Source organism: Mesoplodon mirus (genome assembly GCF_964341445.2).
Source record: "Mesoplodon mirus genome assembly, chromosome: 4".
Lineage (NCBI taxonomy): Eukaryota > Metazoa > Chordata > Mammalia > Artiodactyla > Ziphiidae > Mesoplodon > Mesoplodon mirus.
The window spans coordinates 122438146-122458499 of record NC_138979.1 but is presented as its reverse complement, the minus strand read 5'-3'; the positions used below and the strand labels follow the sequence as shown (position 1 = coordinate 122458499).

At 41.4% G+C, this 20354-nt stretch overlaps 1 protein-coding gene across 4 annotated transcripts in view; it reads right to left on the bottom strand.

Annotated features, from left to right (window-relative positions):
• Nucleotides 1-20354, bottom strand: part of AKAP6 (A-kinase anchoring protein 6) — a 607701-nt gene that overhangs the window by 548607 nt on the left and 38740 nt on the right. The gene's annotated exons all lie outside the window — the stretch shown is intronic.

Below are 20354 nucleotides of genomic sequence, written 5' to 3'. Positions count from 1 at the left end.
GGAGGATCCCACATGCTGCGGAGCGGCTGGGCCTGTGAGCCATGGCCGCTGAGCCTGCGCGTCCGGAGCCTGTGCTCCGCAACGGGAGAGGCCACAACAGTGAGGGCCCGTGTACCGCAAGAAAAAATATATATATATATTTCTTGTATCTGTCTACTGAAAAGACCTAGAAATAATGACGAAACCAGAAGCAATAAGCACCCATAGCATCCAGGTAGTGGTCTCTAAAATACCCCAGGGCTTCTTGGAGAAATGGTAGATTCATGTCTGGAACAGAAAATGTAAAAGAGGAGCCAAGAGCAATGTTTTACACCAGAAAATAAAGAAGTCATCAAACATTACTGGAGTTGTATCTAGAAGACCCAGGAGTCAACATGAATGCTCCTACTGGGCAAATATGGGAGAATTTAAGCACCAATAAGGATAATGCCTGCAATGGATTAGAATATATCACATGCATTTAAATCCCTAAGTTCATAATGACCCTAAAAAGCACTGGTCCTTGTTGCACGCTAGGGAACCACTTACTATCTGTAAAGCTGATACACAGAAAGAAAGAATCAAGCACCTGTCCTGCCTTTCCTTTATGAATCATGCCTTAGGGAACCCTAGTGGTTGTTGAGGGCAAAATTTTCTTTAAACTGGAAGTAGTCTGGCTAATAAAGGAAGAAGCAAAAACAATGACAGGATTCTGTCAGATGCAATTATTAGCCAGAGGAATGAGCCTGACTTCTAAGCGAAAGAGAACAAGTTAAGGTGAGAAGACACAAGAACATTTCTCATATGTAAGCATTTCATGAGAAAGTGGTATTGATCACTGAAAAGTAAATAATTTTATTGGGATATAATTCATATACCATACAATACACTCATTTAAAATACACACTTCAATGGTTTTTAACATATTCAGATACACACAACCATCACCACAGTTTGAGAATATTTTCATCATCCCCAAAAGAAGCCTCATACCCATTACACCCTCCCCACCAGCCTGGGTCATCCCCGTGGGTATGAAGTGGAATCTCACTGTGGTTTTCATTTACATTTCTAAAGACAACTTTTTAGTGTGCAGAGAAATTATTTTTTTGAACCTTTATCACTCAAAGTGAGGAGAAAAGATCCTTTTGAAATGAGAACAAGTTGATTCACACTTCAAAAAATAATAAGATGAATCCTTTTTTGTGAGGGACTCTCAAGCCAGTTTTCGGGAATAAAAAGCATACTAAAGGATAAATCCTATAAAGAAGGAAAAAGCTAAGAACATGAGAAGATGGAGCATTATGTTTTTTGGTCACATTTTGACTGATAATTTGACCCCTAAACATTATGGTGAATAAAAACTTTTATTCCCAAGAACTGGTTTTTCAATCAAACGGTGTCAGAATGAGCAGACAACTCCTGAATTTAACAAACAGAAAGGAGAGAGGAAGGGGGGTAGCATTTGTGTTTTGGAACAATTTTTTTTTAATATTTAGTTATTTTATTTATTTATTTTCCTTTTTTTCTTTTTTTTTTTTTCCTTTTGGCTGCAGCGGGTCTTAGTTGCGGCACATGGGATATTAGTTGAGGCATGTGGGATTGTCTTCATCACAGCGTGCAGTCTGCTCGGGTTTCTCTCTAGTTGCAGTGTGCGGGTTTTCTCTCTCTAGTTGTGGCGCACAGGCTCCAGGGCGCGTGGGCTCTGTAGTTTGTGGCATGTGGGCTCTCTTGATGAGGCGTGCAAGCTCAGTAGTTGTGGCGCGTGGGCTTAGTTGCCCCATCTTAGTTCCCTGACCAGGGATCGAACCTGCGTTCCCCGAATTGGAAGGTGGGTTCTTTACCACTGGACCACCAGGGGAGTCCCCTGGAACAATTTTTATTAAAGTTGAAACTGAGGAGTCTGAGACTGGACTAGCCTTTCATGGAAAAGAGACACCACCAAAGCCCTCAACTTAGCTAGAGAAGAGAATTCCAGAAACTTAATTGTAATGTCTTGATGTGCTAAAAGGCTGGAAAAGGACCTGGAGAAAAAATTTTAATTAAACATTCGGGGAAGCCTAAGAGTTTGAGTTTAACTGGAAGGAGGTAAGTTGTCTAATACAGATAAATTAAAATAACAAAAGTAAACAATTCAAGACCACTTGGTTTTGACATTTTGAATATGGTACATAAGTAAGTGAGTCTAACATGAGGATATGGAGTAAGCCATCTGGTGCCCTTAAAAGATGAGGCAGGGCTTCCCTGGTGGCGCAGTGGTTGAGAGTCCGCCTGCCGATGCAGGGGACACGGGTTCGTGCCCCGATCCCGGAGGATCCCACATGCCGCGGAGCGGCTGGGCCCGCGAGCCATGGCCGCGGAGCCTGTGTGTCCGGAGCCTGTGCTCCGCAACGGGAGAGGCCACAGCAGTGAGAGGCCCGCGTACAGCAAAAAAAAAAAAAAAAAAAAAAAAAAAAAGATGAGGCAAACTTTGGAAAATCACAGAATTGACTGTTTATATACTCTTAAAGGAAAACTAGAAAATAGCATTTATGAAAATGAACCTACCAGAGGACCAGAGAGGAAGAGATGTTGGGAGTATCTCCCTAACATGAAAGGAAAAATCTGACATTTTGTCTTGGAATCACTCTACCAATAAACCAATGATAATTCAGTAAGAGGAAGTTTTTGTGTCTTCCAGGAAGAAGACAAAAAAGTGAAGGGAAAACAAGATGGAACTGAAATAAAGGGAACATCCAGAAATGTGAAAGAAGAAAGTTTCTTAGAGTAAAGAATACCTTTCTTAGACTCATAACATGAATGGGACAGCACTCTGAAATCTATTAAAAGACTTCTCAAATCCAGAAAATCAATGAGATCCAGAAAATTTCAAAAAAGAAGTAGGTTAGCTGTATTTCAGAAGAAAGAGAGATAAAAATAGGATGATATCTTTGAAGAAAAAGGCCAAAGAAGAAAAAAAAAAAAAAAAAAAGGCAAGGTACTAGGGCAATAATCTGAGAATAACTTGATTTACTCAAGGGATTTTGAGGTGAGTTTCTAGAGCTTTTTAAAAGCTAGTTAGATCTGTGAAAAATGCCATTGGTAGTTTGAAAGGAACTGCATTGAACCTGTAGATTGCTTTGGGTAGTAGAGTCATATTCACAATGTTGATTCTTCCAATCCAAGAACATGGTATCTCTCTCCATCTGTTTGTATTGTCTTTAATCTCTTTCATCAGTGTCTTATAGTTTTCTGCATACAGGTCTTTTATCTCCTTAGGTAGGTTTATTCCTAGGTATTTTATTCCTTTTGTTGCGATGGTAAATGGCAGTGTTTCCTTAATTTCTCTTTCAGATTTTTTGTCATTATTGTATAGGAATGCAAGAGATTTCTGTGCATTAATTTTGTATCCTGCTACTTTACCAAATTCATTGATTAGCTCTAGTAGTTTTCTGGTAGCATCTTTAGGATTCTCTATGTATAGTATAATGTCATCTACAAACAGTGACAGCTTTTCTTCTTTTCCGATTTGGATTCCTTTTAATTCTTTTTCTTCTCTGACTGCCGTGGCTAAAACTTCCAAAACTATGTTGAATAATAGTGGTGACAGTAGGCACCCTTGTCTTGTTCCTGGTCTTAGAGGAAATGGTTTCAGTGTTTCACCATTGAGAATGACGTTGCCTGTGGGTTTGTCATATATGGCCTTTATTATGTGAGGCCCACTTTCTGGCGAGTTTTTATCATAAATGGGTGTTGAATTTTGTCACAAGCTTTTTCTGCATCTATTAAGATTATCATATGGTTTTTATCCTTCAATTTGTTAATATGGTGTATCACACTGATTGATTTGTGTATATTGAAGAATCCTTGCATTCCTGGGATAAACCCCACTTGATCATGGTATATGATCCTTTTAATGTGCTGTTGGATTCTGTTTGCTAGTATTTTGTTGAGGATTTTAACACAACATTGTAAAGCAATTATACTCCAATAAAGATGTTAAAAAGAAAAAAGCACCACCCTCCACCCTGCACACTGAAAGGCCTAGAATAATAACCCCCATAGCTTGTTCAGCACGCTAACATTTTTACAGTACTTTTGCAGCCATTCTTCATTGAATGTCACTAACTAGTATTCTGCTGGCCAAATCTACTCCACAGACATGCTTTATATTGATCCACAAATTGATACACTGATACCTGTTAGGAACTTCTGTTCATTCCTAAAAAACAGACTGCAAACTGAAAAGCCATTAAGTTTAAAAACTTTTTCCATTCATTTAAATGAAAAAATTGTAATGTATTCCATCCCAAATCAATATACCCAAACTATTTTCTTAAAAAAAAATGGTTAAAAAAAATGGTATAGCAGTTGAAAAATGAAAATAACTATATAGGTAATAAACAATTTAAAAGTGAACAAATACAGTTTGCACATAGAAAAGCTAATTAGAAAATAGAAAACATGGAAATGTCACAAAATAAGAGAAGGAAATATACACGAAGAAAATGCTTTCAGAAATTATCTTGAAGAGAGGGAAAGAACATCAATGAAAATTTTCACATTAAGGAAGAAAGTAACAATTCTTCTTTTGGGAAAAAAACAGAAATGAATACAAATAGAGAAATTGATATTTTAAATCAAATAATAATTGTCATTTAGAGGTGGAAATATAGGTGTTTTTCTTAAACCTTGAACTCTTGACATTGTTTACTCTTTTCCTCATTCAATTATGTACAAGGCTTTTTCCCTCTTGCAGACTAAGAATTTTAAGCCAAAAGAGATACAAAAACTATTTCCTTTAAAGTCACTGCAATTAATATAAAGTAGACAATTCTTTATATTTGTGCCCAGTTCAGGAAAGATCTGAGAACTCTGATCCCCATAAAATTGAGTGAATACTATGTACTGGTCTAGATTATTACAGATTAGTAGTCACTCAAGAAACATTGAATAAAGGAGGAAATGACAAACAGAAAAATATACATACACACAAAAACACTGCTTTTTCCTTGAGGAATCACTCAAGACTTTTAAGTCACATCAAAGACAGGACATCGAGAACTACTAAAAATATTCCTTCAAGAAAAATAATTCAATTAAAATGCAAAGCTTCTCAAAATTTTGCTTCTTAAAAATTCTTTAAAATTTTGAATCACTAGGTTATATACATGAAACTAATATAATACTATAAATCAACTATACCTCAATAAAAAAGTAAATAAATAATAATAAAAAATGAAACACACTTTTAAAATATTTTATCTTTTGACAGATCATAAAAAGACACTTCAGAGAATTAAAGTTTTGAATAGGACTATAAGTGCCTATTTTTTTACCTAAGATTATGAACAGATTATTAATTTATTTTTAATTTTCACTGCGTTAACCAGATTTAAATAAATCATGTTTAAAGGCTTCTTTTTGCGTAACGGTGCCAGCGGCACTTTTTATTTACAAGGTTTCATGAAACTGGCCTGGAAGCAATTAGGATTAGTCAGAAACTTGCATAATGATCATAATTTTTCATTAATAGAAATGTCTCTGCATTTTAAAATAGGTTAATCATTATAGTCCAGATAATGACATCTTTTTTATGTGAAATCTATACTGTTTTGTTAGACACAGGGTGGGAGAGGGAAGATTTTAATGCTACTGTGATACCTGAAATAAGGTTCAAGTTCCCCTCAAAGAAAGCCTGTTTGGACTACATGAAGCAAAATAAATCTACCAGGCTGTCATCATTCACTAGTACCCCTTGCCTTACTTCTACTATATATTTAAAAAAAAAGAAAAAAGAGACGAGAGATGACAAAAAGATAATCTAGGGCACACATTTGCTTGCCTCCAGCCACTAGACTCTTGAGTCCTTGAAGGCACAGACCAAACATTACTCCTTTTTGATCTTGCGCCTGACACAGGATCCTTTTGATACATCTTAGATGGATAGAGATAGGTCAGTTCTCGGTACAAGATGCAAGCCACGTATTAAATTGTGGAGGGATTTGTTGTGCTACCAGTCTATCAGGTTTAATATTTTATTCTGTTTCCTATCCTGGAAAGCCCATTTCCTTATCCAGCAAACATTAAGCATCTTCTAGGAACCAGGCACTGTTATTTTGCTTGGGATACAAACAAAAATTCCTTTCCCTCATAGCCTACATTCTAGTGGAGGGAGACAGGTAATAAATAATTAAAATAATCAATATCCTATGTTAGTTGATAAGTGCTATGGAAAAAGAACAAAATAGAGCAGGTTAAAGGGGATCAGGTGTACAGAGGGAGTGACTGTGATTTTAAGCAACGTGGTCAAGGTAAGCTTCCTAAAGAAGGTGACAACTGAACAAAGACTTGGAAGAAGTGAGAGAATGAGCCTTGTCCTTTGCAGGAAGGGCAGTCTGAGGAAACAGCTTTAGCAAAGGCCGTTATGCGGGAGAGAGCCTGGCCTGCTTGAAAACTAAAGGTAGGTACCTAGAGCAGAGTGGGCAAGGGGAAGCACATGTAATGTGGGCCTGTGTAAAGACTTTGGATTTTACTCTAAAATAGAAATCCTCTGGATGATTTCTGAACTGAGGAGTGACATAATCTGATTTACATTAAGTAAGATCCTTCTTACTACTCTGTTAAAAGAGGCTGAAGCAAACAGATCAACAGGGAGGCTCTTGCAGTAATCCAAATGAGAGATGGTATTTGTATGCGTTTGTTAGGGCTGCCACAAACAAAGTACCACTAACTGGGTGGTTTAACCAACAGAAATTCATTGTCTCATAGTTCTGGAGGCCAGAAGTCTGGGATCAAGGTGTTGGCAGGGCCACGCTCCCTCTGAAGGGCCTAGGCAAGGATCTGTTCCAGGCCTCGCTCTTAGCTTGTGGTAGCTTCAGGTGTTCCTTGGCTTCCGGACAGCTGTCTTCTCCCTGTGTCTCTTCACATCAATGAGAGGTAATGAATGTAATGAGAAGGTAATGAGAGGCGGTCAGATTCTAGTTAAGATATGAAGGTCTGGCCCCAGGTTATCCTGACAGATTGTGGAGAAGGTAAAAGAGAAAAGAATAAAGGATAAGTCCATGATTTTGGCCTAAGAACAGGATATGTTGCCATGAAGATAGGGAAGACTACAGACAGAGAAGTGGAGATGGCAGCCATGAGGTGCACTGTTCAGATCTCCCTGCTGTGCAGCATGTGGTTAGCTGCCAGTCTCTAGCAGATGCACCTCCAGGCTTTGAGGCAGCATTCAAGCCAAGGCCACAGACTGCCTGAATTGCTCTCAGCCAGTGACTGTGCACAGCAGGGCACTAGGGCAGGCCCACTCCAGCCCGGGCAGGATGCCTCTAAGAGCAATCTTTGCTCTGGTTCCTTACCTGCCCCCTAAGGCTTTCCCAGAGCTGTGCTGAGTCTCAGGCTCTTCCTACCCTTTCCTCCTTTCTTCCCTCCCTTCTTTCACTGGTTTCAGATTTACAGTGCCATCCAAAGGCTCTCCCTTCTACTCTGGCTCTTACTCCCCTTTATCCTTCACAGGTGTCTCCCTCTATAAATCCCTTGCACTTCTAATTCCATTTTGGCATCTACATCCAGAGAACATGAACTGACACAATCGGTAGCAGAAATGGGCTGAGAAAGCAGGCAGTAAGGTGAGAGTTTTAGACTGGATCATCCACCCCTCATCTAAAGAAGAGCATAGGGCTTCCCTGGTGGCACAGTGGTTGAGAGTCCACCTGCCAATGCAGGGGACGCGGGTTCGTGCCCCGGTCCGGGAGGGTCCCACATGCCACGGAGCGGCTGGGCCCGTGAGCCATGGCCGCTGAGCCTGCACGTCCGGAGCCTGTGCTCCGCAACGGCAGAGGCCACGGCAGTGAGAGGCCCGCGTACCACAAAAAAAAAAAAAAAAAAAGCAAAGCATACCCCAGGTGGTTTGCAGGGCACGGACAGTCCCTGGCACAAGGTGGTGGGCCAGCTGCTGAAGATGTTACTGGTAGAGATGTGGGAACACATCCCATTGGAGGGGAATGCCCTTGCTGATAAGATGCAGGCATTTGAAAGGTAAGGGGGGAACAATGTATAAAAGGACAGTAGAGTCAGTTGGTTATTACTAAATTGTATTGTCCTGCAGAGGGATAATGAACAACTTGAGAGCACCTTCTAACAAAGTATAAGTACAGTTGAGTATAACAATCAGAAAACCTTTTTGGTAGTTTACAAAGAGACCCTTCTCTCCCATAATGAGAGAACAGACACAACTGAGGAGCAAACACATGGCTGAATAGTCCAAAGCTCCAGAAATATTTAAATGCTTAGCCAAGGCAGGTCTATTATGCAAAAATTCTAATTAGAAAAACCTGAGACCCATATGGGGGAACCTGGGTTAAAGCCCCAGAGGCTTATGGCTCTACATGCTCTCCTAAACCCTCAGAGCCTGCAGAGCCCACCACTCCGTGTTAGAAGCTAGCACATCCCCCATGAAGAAAGACACTGCAGAAGCCTCTCTGCCACAAGAAGTACATGCCACCTTCAGGAGTAGTCGCACTTGTCCCCTGCCTGCCAAACTGATAACTAGAGATAAATTCCGGCATAATCTGTGGTGACGTGCTGAGGCTGATAAGAGAGCAAAGAGCTGCCAGAATTAGCATGTCCCGACAGTCCGGGGAAGGACCTCTGTGGCTGGATTTTACGGGTGCTTAATCAAAGGAGGAGGAATGTAAGACTGTGTAAGCAAGAATAAATTGCCTCGGGGCATTCTCTTGGGACATGGGATTTAACATCCTGGCAAGGACGCCAGCAAAGGAGCAAACTTGCGGTTAGGCGGCTCCTAGAAGCCTGGAGAAAACTATAGCCTATTGTAAAGAAAGTGGAAATGCTTGAGTTGCCACAGCAAGCAGTAGAAGAAGGGATAAAGAGGCTGGGGGAAGCTGGCATACTGGAATGGATGCATTATGTGATGCCACAGACTCACCAGAGGATTATATTTCTTAGGAGAGCCAAGAGGATGCTTCATTTACCAAGACCATCAGGAATTTGTTAGGAAGAGGAGAACCAGCTTCACTAAGAACTTCAGTTGTGGCTCTACTCTGCAAGCCAGAGCCTATGGTAAGAGAGGCAGTCACAAAGCTTGGCTTATTGATAGCGATGGGGTTGATGGGACCCCAAAGCAATTGAGCCCTGGTGGCAGCACAGAAGCCAGGAGAACAAAATTACTGCAGTGACTGGCAAGGCTAGAGGGACAGCTGACTGGTCAGGGACCTGAAAGGAAAAGATACCAGAAGATCAGAGACAAAAATATACAGGTAAAAGGACATATAGTTGTGAGAATGAAGTGTGAAGATTTTTGTATCATGTTAATGCCATTAAGTGCCACCACGGAATAGGCACTGAGCAATTAAATAGGCAAAATGACTTGGCCAGCTGACATGAGTCAGCCTTTGCCATCAACCATGCTGAACTAACAAGATGGCACAGGCCCACAATGGCAGAGTATACCTGGGCCCAACAACATGATCCCCATTTATCAAGGCCAATCTAGCTACTGCCATCTCTGAACTTTCAACCTCAGAGATGAAAGCTGAGCATCCTATATAGCACTATTCCTTGAGGAGAACAACTAGCCACTTGGCAGCAAGCTGACTATACTCCTTCAAGGGCCAATGATTCATTCTTATAGGAGTAGACACCTATTCTGAGTATGGGGTTGCCTTTACTATCTGCAGAGTCTCAAGCAGCACCACTATCAGGGATCACAGTGTGCCTATCCCACAGACATGGAAGGCCACAAAACACAGTATATGACCAGGAACCCATTGCACAATGAAGGACATGTGCAGCAGGCCCATGACCATGGAATATACTGGTCATATCACACACCGCACCATACAGAAGTCACTGGCATGACAGAGCGTTGGAATGCCCTGTTGAAGGTATAGCTGAAATACCACCTTGGAAGCAATTCTCTGCAAGGATGGAGTGCCATCTTCCAAGGATGTAGTGTAAGTATTGAATCTATATGGTGCTGTGTCCCAATAGGAAGAATTCATGAGTCTGCGAACAAAGGCATGGAAGCAGGAGTGGCCCCACTTTTCCATCATTCTCAATGACCCACGGGGGGGTTTTGTGTTTCCCATCCTTATCACTCTCGGCTCTGTAGGGTTAGAGGTCCTGTTCTCCAAAGAAGATGCGCTTTGCCAAGGGGTACAGTTTTCTTTGATAGCATATGTAACCTGTTAAATGCAGAGCCCCTCATTCTCTTCAGTTTAAGACATAAGCAAGGCATCACCAACTACACTTCTACAGCTCATGACTGGACCATGTTTGCAGTGCAGAAACTGCATGTTTGGGATCCCCTGTACATCTGGTTCCACCACTATTTTATAAGATGTTTGGGGCATGAAAGGATTATCCTCTGGTTTACATGCATGTTGCTTACAAAACTGCTAAGTTACTTAACCTGCCTTCCTCAAGGGCTGTTTCCTGTATAAGTCCCTGTTTAGTGAGAGAGCAAAAGAACCACCTGCTGCTTGGGGCCAGGGCTGAACTGGTTGATGAGTCCCTGTTTATTTAACCTTTTCCCATATGCCAGATGTAAGTGACACTACCTCCCTCTCTGAAAACAGAAGAGGAAACACAGCATTATAATGAACATCTGAGACCAGATATTTACAATAATGAGCTTCTGTTGTAATGAATGGAATGTTAGGAATCATGTTCTTAATATGCAGAGGCTAAAATGAAAGGTCAGTTTTTCTGTAGTGAATTAGAAAGTGAGCAGATGCTGTTTGACTGTGTTAGGAAAAAGAAGGCAGCATTCTGACCACACCCTTCCTCCTCTGAAATTCCCAAAGCACTTGTGATATTTTGTTGTGGTGGGTAGATGAGATATTTGAGTTTTTTTTTAAAGAAACTTTAATGCTTGCTTTCTTTTTTTGTTTTTAATTTATTTTATTTATTTTGGCTGCATTGGGTCTTAGTTGCGGCACGCAGGATCTTTGTTGCGGCACGCGGGATCTTTCGTTGTAGCCCACGGGCTCCTCTCTCGTTGTGACGCATGGGCCTCTCTCTAGTTGTGGCACGTGGGCTCCAGAGCACATAGGCTCAGTAGTTGCAGCACGTGGGCTCTCTTCTTGTGGCACGCTGGCTCCAGAGCACGCGGGCTCAGTAGTTGCGGCACACGGGCTCCAGAGCATGCAGGCTCAGTAGTTACAGCACGCAGGCTTAGTTGCCCCATGGCATGTGGGATCTTAGTTTCCCAACCAGGGATCAAACCCGTGTCCCCTGCATTGGAAGGTGGATTCTTAACCACTGGACCACCAGGGAAGTCCCTGAGATTTGAATTTTCGAGGCATGGGAGAAATTGAAGAGTTAAGTCTCACAGGCTCACAGAACTAAGAAAAAAGGAAGAAATGTAGTGCTTAGATGTCTTTTCTCCTTTTAACATAGTGTACAGTCAGGCATTTAAGGTACCTTCCCTTAAAGTGAATTCTGCACAAACAGGGTCCAGAGTATTTGTGTTCTACAAAATTATTCCTTCTAGAAAATTCATAATCAAAAAAGTAACAAAGATGGCCATTAGTATCCAAAATCAGTAGCAGTCCAAAAAGCTAGTTTTAGAATAAACTTTATACCCAAATAGAATTTCATTTCTACAGGCCTGGGTCTGAAAGAGAAGGGCTAGGTTTCTAAAGATAAATGGGTTAAAAGCTGCCGAGTCTGGATAGCATCGTCTGAGTTGCCATTTGTTTGGCATCAGCTACATTCAGTTTTTGAGTCAAAGCCCATTACTACGGTATGAAGGAGACAGTTGTTGGTTTTAAGGTCCTTCAGTGGAGTATGAACTCCCTGGAATGCCAAGTGAGGAAAGTTCAGGCCAACCCAGCCTGTCTTTTCTGAGAGACGGCCAAACCTTAGTGACGATCTGATCTGGACAGCCAAGAAGTCTTAGTTTTGATCTTTTGTAAGGAAAAGTTGGGACTCTGCCCAAGTCAACAGAAAAGGGAAGAGGCCAGGATGGGAATACAGCCTGTGAGAAGATGTCTGCCTACACACTGGGGAGGCATGTCCAGTTTGAGACCTCCTGCTTGCCTGCTTAGGCCTTGGGCAATTACTGAGCTGCTGTTTCATGAGTCTTTGCATAGAACATATATTCATTTACTACGTCTTTAACATGTTGTTTTAAAACATCTTAGAGAGGTCTTATTAGTGACAGCTAACTCTAAGCTAGAGAGCAGGACGTTGTTGCCTCTCCAGACCCCTCTCCCGGGAGGTCTAAATCAACTCCTTGATTCACTGAATGCTGGACATGAAGAAAGGTACCAGGCTGGGAGCCTGGGAATAGACAGCTGGGTTCAATTGGGCTATGGAAGCTGCTTTCTCTGTAGCATATTACTGGAGAGGCAGTATGGTGTAATGGTTTCTGTTCCCCATTCTGCCACATACTCGCTATATAAATTCTAGCAAGTTTTTCAATCTCTATAAGCCACTATTTCCTCATCTGAAGGAAAAAAAAAATAGAAATACACCTACCTCATAGGAAATAATGAGATAATACATGTAAAGTGCTTGGCATATATAACTGGTTGACATCCGTGTTTTCCTCACTACAATAGAACAATGTATCGAGGAAAAGAGAGACAGGAAAGTAATTCCTCATCTGTGACTCTGTTTCCCAAATTATATAATAGGGGCATGATTATTATAGCCATTTGCCTTAGGAGATATGTGAAAGACAAACAGATGTGAATCCCATTGGAAAAGAAATATAAGATGGTATCGTTAACAGAAGGCCATGACCTGAGGAAACTAGAACATGGCCTTGATGTTTGATTGTTCCCTTTTGGGAGTATTATTCCTGAATTCTACATTTCTGCTTTTTAATTCTCCTACTAGATAGGAAAATTCACATTTTCAATTGCTGTTGAGTTACAAACTGAGATTTTAAGGTGCAGGTAATGGTGAAATCTCATAAGCTCTTTCAGGCAAGAACATTTTTAAAAATAAATAAATAAAAATAAAAACAAAAAACTACCAGGTGATAAAAAATAAAGCTATCATATGCCCAGTGTTGCTAAGTTAACAAGCAAATCATAGTAAACATTGATAGTCACCTTCAATGAAAGAGAATTTAAACTGACCTAATTCTATCAGAAATAAGACCTCTTTCCCTCTCCCCCACCCCACCCCCACTCTTGAAAAAAAAATTCTGATTCAAACGCTAACATTCCTGCAGTGTTTTGTTTTTGCTGAAGAAATTTTTTTTCTATAGTTTATTGCCATTCCTTGAAAATAATATACACAAAGTCCTAAATATTTACCAGATGATACAGATCTGCCAGGGTTTTAAGCCAAGTTTCAAAAGTTTTATGAAATCACTTCTTGGACATGTTTCTAACAATCTGGCCCATGAAAATTTAACTGGGGAGAATTTTTCCACCTTCTTCACATGGCCTTTAGGTCACAAGCCTCTGCGTGTGCCCATATGAAACTCATACCCTGCAATCTTGAATGTCCTTGCTCATTCAGAAGCACTTGTTATCATTAGATAAATATACAAAAACATTTATTCTCTGGGAACATCTATTGATATTTCCAATGAAGACACCATGTGCTCTGGCTTCAGTACAAACTTATTTTCCCAGCCTCCACCTACTCAGATCTCAAATATCTGCCCTCTTAGCTAATTATCTTCTCAGAAATAAATTTCAATTCAGTTTTTATACAATAGCAATTTTCAATTCAGGTTCCACAGAGCCAAATACCAAACCTACCTCAATCAGAGTAACTCCAGTTGTATTTTTTTCTTTAATCTTTATAATTTTATTTGAATTAGTCCTTAAAACATTTGGGGAAAAAATCATATGTTTCTGTAAGTATAACCCTTAATAAAGAAGAAAGTCAGTTTCATTACTTCAGTTACTAGAAACTTTTAACTAATCTTAGATATCAAAATGTCATATTACCATTTTAAAATCTTTCAAAAGGATTATAAGCCTCTGAGAAATTTTAAGAAGAAACAAGGATGCTGGCCTTTCACATCCTGTCCCAGTTGCCTTGAGGGTCCGCCTGCCAAAAATCTTAAGTCTTCCCCATGGGAGTCCCACAGACACATCCAGACAGGAAGGTCACATTCCATCAAGAACTCCAGAGGAAGAAAATGATGCAAAGGGGTGCGAAACCAGGCCAAGCATTTACTACAGACCAAAATCCATCTATAAAGCAGTGACCCAGTTAGTAAGGAGACATTATCCTCATTCTACCAGACTATTATTTTTGTGTTTCTATGTGGGTCATAGCACAGAAAAATCCACGGAGGATTTGCCAGGGAAAATATGGAAGCTACAACTGAGGATTGTTGACCCTACTTTTCTACTCGAGTTGTCACATGAAGGAAAAGGTGAGACCACAGGGAGTAGCAAACCCAGACTTAGGGATTTCACAGACAAGAAAATGTTTTTTACAAGAATTAGGAAACTGACTCACAGTTGCTAACTTTTACTTTTGCCATGCAAATATATGCTTAACATGATAATGCTCATCTATTACTATCATTTTGTAAAAGGGCATTTTAACACCAAAAAGGAGGGAGATTATGATCTCAGAGAAAAAGGGCTGATCTTTCCTGAATAGATCAGTTGGCCCTCTTATACTAACATCACTACGAAGGCAGCCACCCTGCCCCGGACTTGGATTGAATGTTTTGTTTTGTTTCCACTTTAAACCAATGAAAACTACTTCAAGGCAATCCCAATCAACATACTGTATACCCAGAAGAATGAGGCCAGATGATACTGTGATGGAGGCTCCCAAAGCAACTTGGACCTGAGCTCAGCAGACTGGTAGGGAATCCCTGTGAGATAACTCTGGTTGTGAGTTAAGGTGATCCAACAGAAAACCAAGTACATCGTGGCATTTTACAAGCTTTGCTGTGTACTCTGCCCAGCCCTGAGAGAGGGATGGAGGGACCAGGAGTGCACACCGTCTTCCACACTGCCGGTCAGCTTTCCAAGATTGATGATCCTTTCCCAGCAGATGGCAGAACACACACATAGAAAACCCCAAAGCCACCCAAGGTTTCTGCCTCTCAATTGGTCCCGGGTATGATTTCTTTAAAAGTCTTGAAAGAAGAAAGTTTGCAAAAAAAGTCCCACCCACACTCCACCCAGAAACCTATTTACACAGTACTTCACAGAGAGGCTGAAACTCTTTCCAAAGGGAAAAGCCACAAGGTAAAGAAAGCCTGACCAATAAACTGCAAAGACCAGGATCAACATCTTCGAGATGTTAGAGAGCCTAGCAAATAACTCGTGCATTTTTTCATTCTAAACCGAAAGCTTTCATTAATCTTCATCACACGAGCCTATAAAGGTATAGTTATGAACAGTCTTTACTAAAGAAGCCCATGGATTTTACATTGCCTCTTTCCAATGAGAGAAGTCATACAGTATCCAAAGTTATTCCTGACACAGTGGGTCAGAACAGCCAAGAAAACTAATCTTGTGCCTCTACTGGTGTGTGTTTTCACAAAAGCAAAACCATGTTCCAAGCTGAAAACGGTTTTCCTAAAATATGCTCTAACTGAATATTTCAGACACAATAGTAAGTAAGTAGGTCACTTGCTCTCTAGGATTCAAAGAATATCAGTTTGTGGTACTCCATCTGCAGTTAAAAGGAAAGCACTCCACACCACAAGAACATCTTCACCACAAAGCTCTTTATAGCAGCAGCTGCAGCTCAGGGGTCAGATCTATGGCCATGAGTTTTGTAGATAATTTTCAAAACTCATTAGCATCCTCAAAAGTACCAGTAATTGAGCTTCCAAAAAATCTGCAACAACCATACCTACACTACCACCCTCCCTTGCAGGCAACTTCTAGTCAGAAATTGGACCCAGGAATATATGCCCTAGAAACATTTTTTAAATAGCCTAAATTTGGTTGTCAAATCATGCTCCTTCTCCATGCTCTCCTCCTTTTTTTTTTTTTTTTTTTACAGTGTCTAATCTGGTCCTGCCCCCAGAACACAATTACCCAGTGTTCCCAGGGATGTACCACACTCTGTGCTTTCCAGGATGCTACCTGCCATGCAAAATAGAATGTTAGATCCAGAAAGGATCTGACACAGGAATTAATACAGCTGCTTCCACTGATGAGGAAACCTTGGCTCTGAAAAATACACTCCCCCAGGCCACAATTTGCTGGTGCCAGAGTTACCCCCAACCCTCCAGTTCTCATCAGATCGTTCATTTTCACCAGACGATAAGCGTGGGGACAAAGTGTCTGACTTCATCGTTACTTCTCTCAGAAAACAGGGGTTTTGGTTTGGAAATTGCAGGAAAGACCAGGTGGAGCAGACGCAATTTTGAGCAGTGGGTACTTTCCATGTCCTCAAATCACATTCTGCCTGTAAACAGACCACACTATAAAAATGTAAGCATGGAGGACTGAGCTATGGAACCCCTTGGCAACTGTAAAGAACATAAGCTCCATGAGGGCAGGGACTCTCTTTTATTTACACCTAGTGTGAATTCACACCCAGTACCTACAATAGAAGCTGTCACTGAATAGCAGCTCAACAATAAATATTTGCTAGATGAACAAAATGAAGGATGGAAGCATCCCTCTTCCATTCTCTCTACACTCAGTCCACCTCTACCCAGTTTTTGCTCCCTGTTATACTTAAGTCTAGTTCCTTTAATCAAAACTCTGTTGTCAGGTAATACCTATCAGTCATTTACATTTTAGTAGCCTTTAAACCACTGCTTGGAGTGTTTGGAATTTCAGTTTTCTAAAAAAAGCTCTGGCCCCTCTGCAGGCCCAGTCTCAGTCAGCAATGGAAGGTCTCTGTGGCCAGGCCCTATCCATCCTCCTCCCCGTGCACATGGCCAAGCTTTGAATTCTTCGGAAGAACAGCAAACTGTTCATAGGAACAGTTCCTTTCCCCAGTGACCTCCGGATTCCCTCCTTTGGCTCTCCTTAGCTTTCACATCTTTGTAAAATAATCTAAAACCCTATCTTCCTGCTGTCTCTAACTTCCTTTCTCAGCTGTCAAAACCTAGAAGACATGCTGCTTTTGCGTATTTAGGCTCAGCTGTACTGTTCAATAAATGCCAAGCCCCTTGTTTCCCACACCTCACTCAGTGAAGCCAAAGCACCTCACCTTATTAAGCAGGAGCCCATCCTCACCCTATCACACACTAGAGGGTGCTGTTGCTACATCCAGGCCCAAGGAACTTGGAGCCATGGAGAAAAAGGAAGTGACAGCTCTCAGACTCCTGGGAGACATTCCTAGCTGGGCCTCTCTGCACAACCACGCTGCAGTTTCTCAGAACCAAAGACCATTACACCTCATCAAACTATGCAATTCCAGGGTGAAGCTTACACATGGTACAATAAAATGGGAGGACTGAAGATTTCCAAACTAAAGATTTTACTGTAAGACTCATTTAGGGACACAGGTTCACATAAGAGTATTTATGATGACGACTGGGTGTGAATAATTAATTCTCACTCACCACTGAAGAAGACAATTCTGTTTGGACAACCAAGCGGCAAACACTGTCAGGCAGAATGAGATGTATCAAAGGCAACCAGAACAGCCAGGAAACACTTGAGTTTGCCCGTGCTTTTCACAATCATCTTTCCTGGTATGTGATGTCTAAGACTTTGGGAATGAAAGCTTCATACGCAAACAAATGAATATCAGTCTCTCTCAGCCCCCAGCTTGGCTATTGCACAAAGCTTGCAGGCTGCCAGAGAAACCTCCCTGGCCTCGGTTAACTCTTTGCTTGAATAACTGGTGGACCTGCATTGCAGGAAAAGCTCTCTCACGCAGCAGAAGGCCTTTTCAAGTTTCTGAACAAGTCATCGTACAGAGAAAGTATACTTTCATTGGGTTTGTGGGTTTTTTAAGATAAGTTGAGAAAAACGGGTATTTTTTTTAAAGTTCTCTGAATGAGACTCTCACCTAACAGTATGAACGTTAAACATTCCCACACAAGGAAGAATGGATCTGCACCGAGGGAAATAACTCTGGTATTAATCCAAGAAGAAACAATCCCGCTCACCCTCCCCCCACCACCAGCTGGGGTTTCACACTTTTGTTGCAGTGATTTGGGTACTCCACACAAATGCTAATGAGCAACAATTCACTAATGCTAATGACTAGAACTCTCCTTGGCTCCAAAAGCAACCCAGCCAAGCTAGAAACTTGAAGGATCCCAAAGTGGTTCAAGAGGGACTCAGCCAGTCAGAGGTGCCTTTTTAGGGCAAGTCTTACACAAAACATTTTCCTTTTGCTCTGAACTCCATCCCTAAAAAAGACACCATCCCAACTACAGCTGCGTCACACTTTCACATTAAATGCAAGGAATTTCCAGTACCAGGTCTTTTGCAATAACTAGCTTGACATTTCCACATAAAGCTCTAAAGACGAGGATAAATATACCATACTTAATAGAGTGCTGGGGTAACTTCTAAGAAAGTAGCCCTTAACCTAACTTCTGCCCTCACATACCCAAAAGATATACTCCCATTAGTTACCAAGGCTGTCTACCGCAGGGAACAGATCAGACTGAGGAGGCTGGGGGATGAGACGTGGGGTATAGTTTGAAAACGCATACTCTGAAAAAGTGACTGGAGAGGCCCCTGAAGGGACTCTGCTTAACCTCATTGGAAATCACTTAGGTTATTTAACACGATCATAAAGCAAAGAGAGAGAACACAGGTGGGTAACACCCACATATTCATGATTTAAGGTACTGATGAACAATGGGTGAGTACCTCCAGTCCTACCCTGAAGTTTTACTCTTTAAAATGAAAAACCCAAGACAGAGCCGTGAATCTATAGTTAACCAAAAACCTTCATATGCAAAATGCTAACTAGTTTGAAAAGTAATAGCAGAAGCAAGTTTTAACTTTACATTGTCAGCTACATTTTAAATTTGTTTCACAGTCATTCCTGTGATTTCCTAATCCAAACAGTGAAAGTCTTGCTTCCTTAGTAAATGCAGCAGAGATCTCAACCACGCTTACCCATCAGATTTACCTGAAAAGATTAAACCACCCTTGCCGCCTCAATGGACTATCATTCTTAATCGGCTTGGGGTGGGTCCAGAGCAGAGTACCTTTTTAAAATCCGCAGGTGTGCGGTCAGGTTGAGTACCACTGAGCTGGGGTATCCAGGCCCACCACCTGAATGTAATTTACCACCTTCTTTGAACTTCCCCATATCTGAATTTTATTCTGCAAAATGAAGTTAATCGAGAGTCCTCCCACCAGAAGAGAGTAAAAACAAGACTCTAATCATAAAGAACTTTGAGGTAATGAAAAAAAAGGAAGTGGGTACTTTTATCTTGATATTTAAAACCAGTTGTTGGCACTGCTAACACTGAAGCCACAAGATGTTGATGAGATGGTGAGATAATATAGCAAATATGTAGCAAATCTGTAATCCTGAGGTATAAATGTGTTACATCTCCTTACCAAAGGATTTATTGCATTGCAGAATTTAGCATTAAATTCAAACAAAGAAGCAATAGAGGGACAGAGAAGAAAGGGATGTGAGAAGCCAGCATCGTGAAAAGTCTAAAGTTATATCCAGATGGTGCTGGAAGAGAGGTTCAAACCCTTAGTCCTATGGTGTGAACACAGCAAAGCCATCTGGGGAAGAAGCCAGCAATGCCGAGGCCTCCCTGCCTGCCTCTTCTTTGCTTTTTTTCCTCTCCCACACCTCCCTTCAAGGCCAGTGAACCTAGTGGGGTTCCTGACTGAAACCACTCAGATCCCTCTGCCCTGAACAGCACAGAACAGTCAGCCTCTCACTTCTGGCAGAAGTTAAGGGGAGATAGACTTCCTAAGGCCCTAAACCATCACTCAGCACACCAAATAAGATCTGGGGAGTGAGAATCAATAGACTAAACTGTAGAAATTAGGACTCTCAGAGTCCCAACTTGGGGTCAGAAGAGGCTAAATGGTACCCCTCAGTTACACAAGCTCTGAACTGGCAAATTTTATCTTCCCGGACAACAAGAATCACAGATCCGCTTGGCCAGCAGAGGATGGCGTGTCCCCACTCACCCACGCCTGTGGCATCACCATGACAGTAACACAGCTGGCTACATGAGGACAAAACACAAGAAACACCTTACATAATCAAAGATATGCAGAAAGGTGACATGCATGGACTTGTATCGGAATTTCACTCAGGCAAAAGACTCTAGCTCCTTCCAAATGTATCTCTAATGGCCTAATTTGGTCAGGATTTTGGTGATACAGCTTAGCAACCAGCACAAAGTGGCTTCCCTATCCCTTCCTACAATGCACCCACAACCCCTGTTTCAACTCTTCTCTCAGTTCTTCCCAGTCAAGGCAAGCCCCAGGTTTTCAGTTTCCTAAATGGGGCCCAGGCCACCGCAATGACTC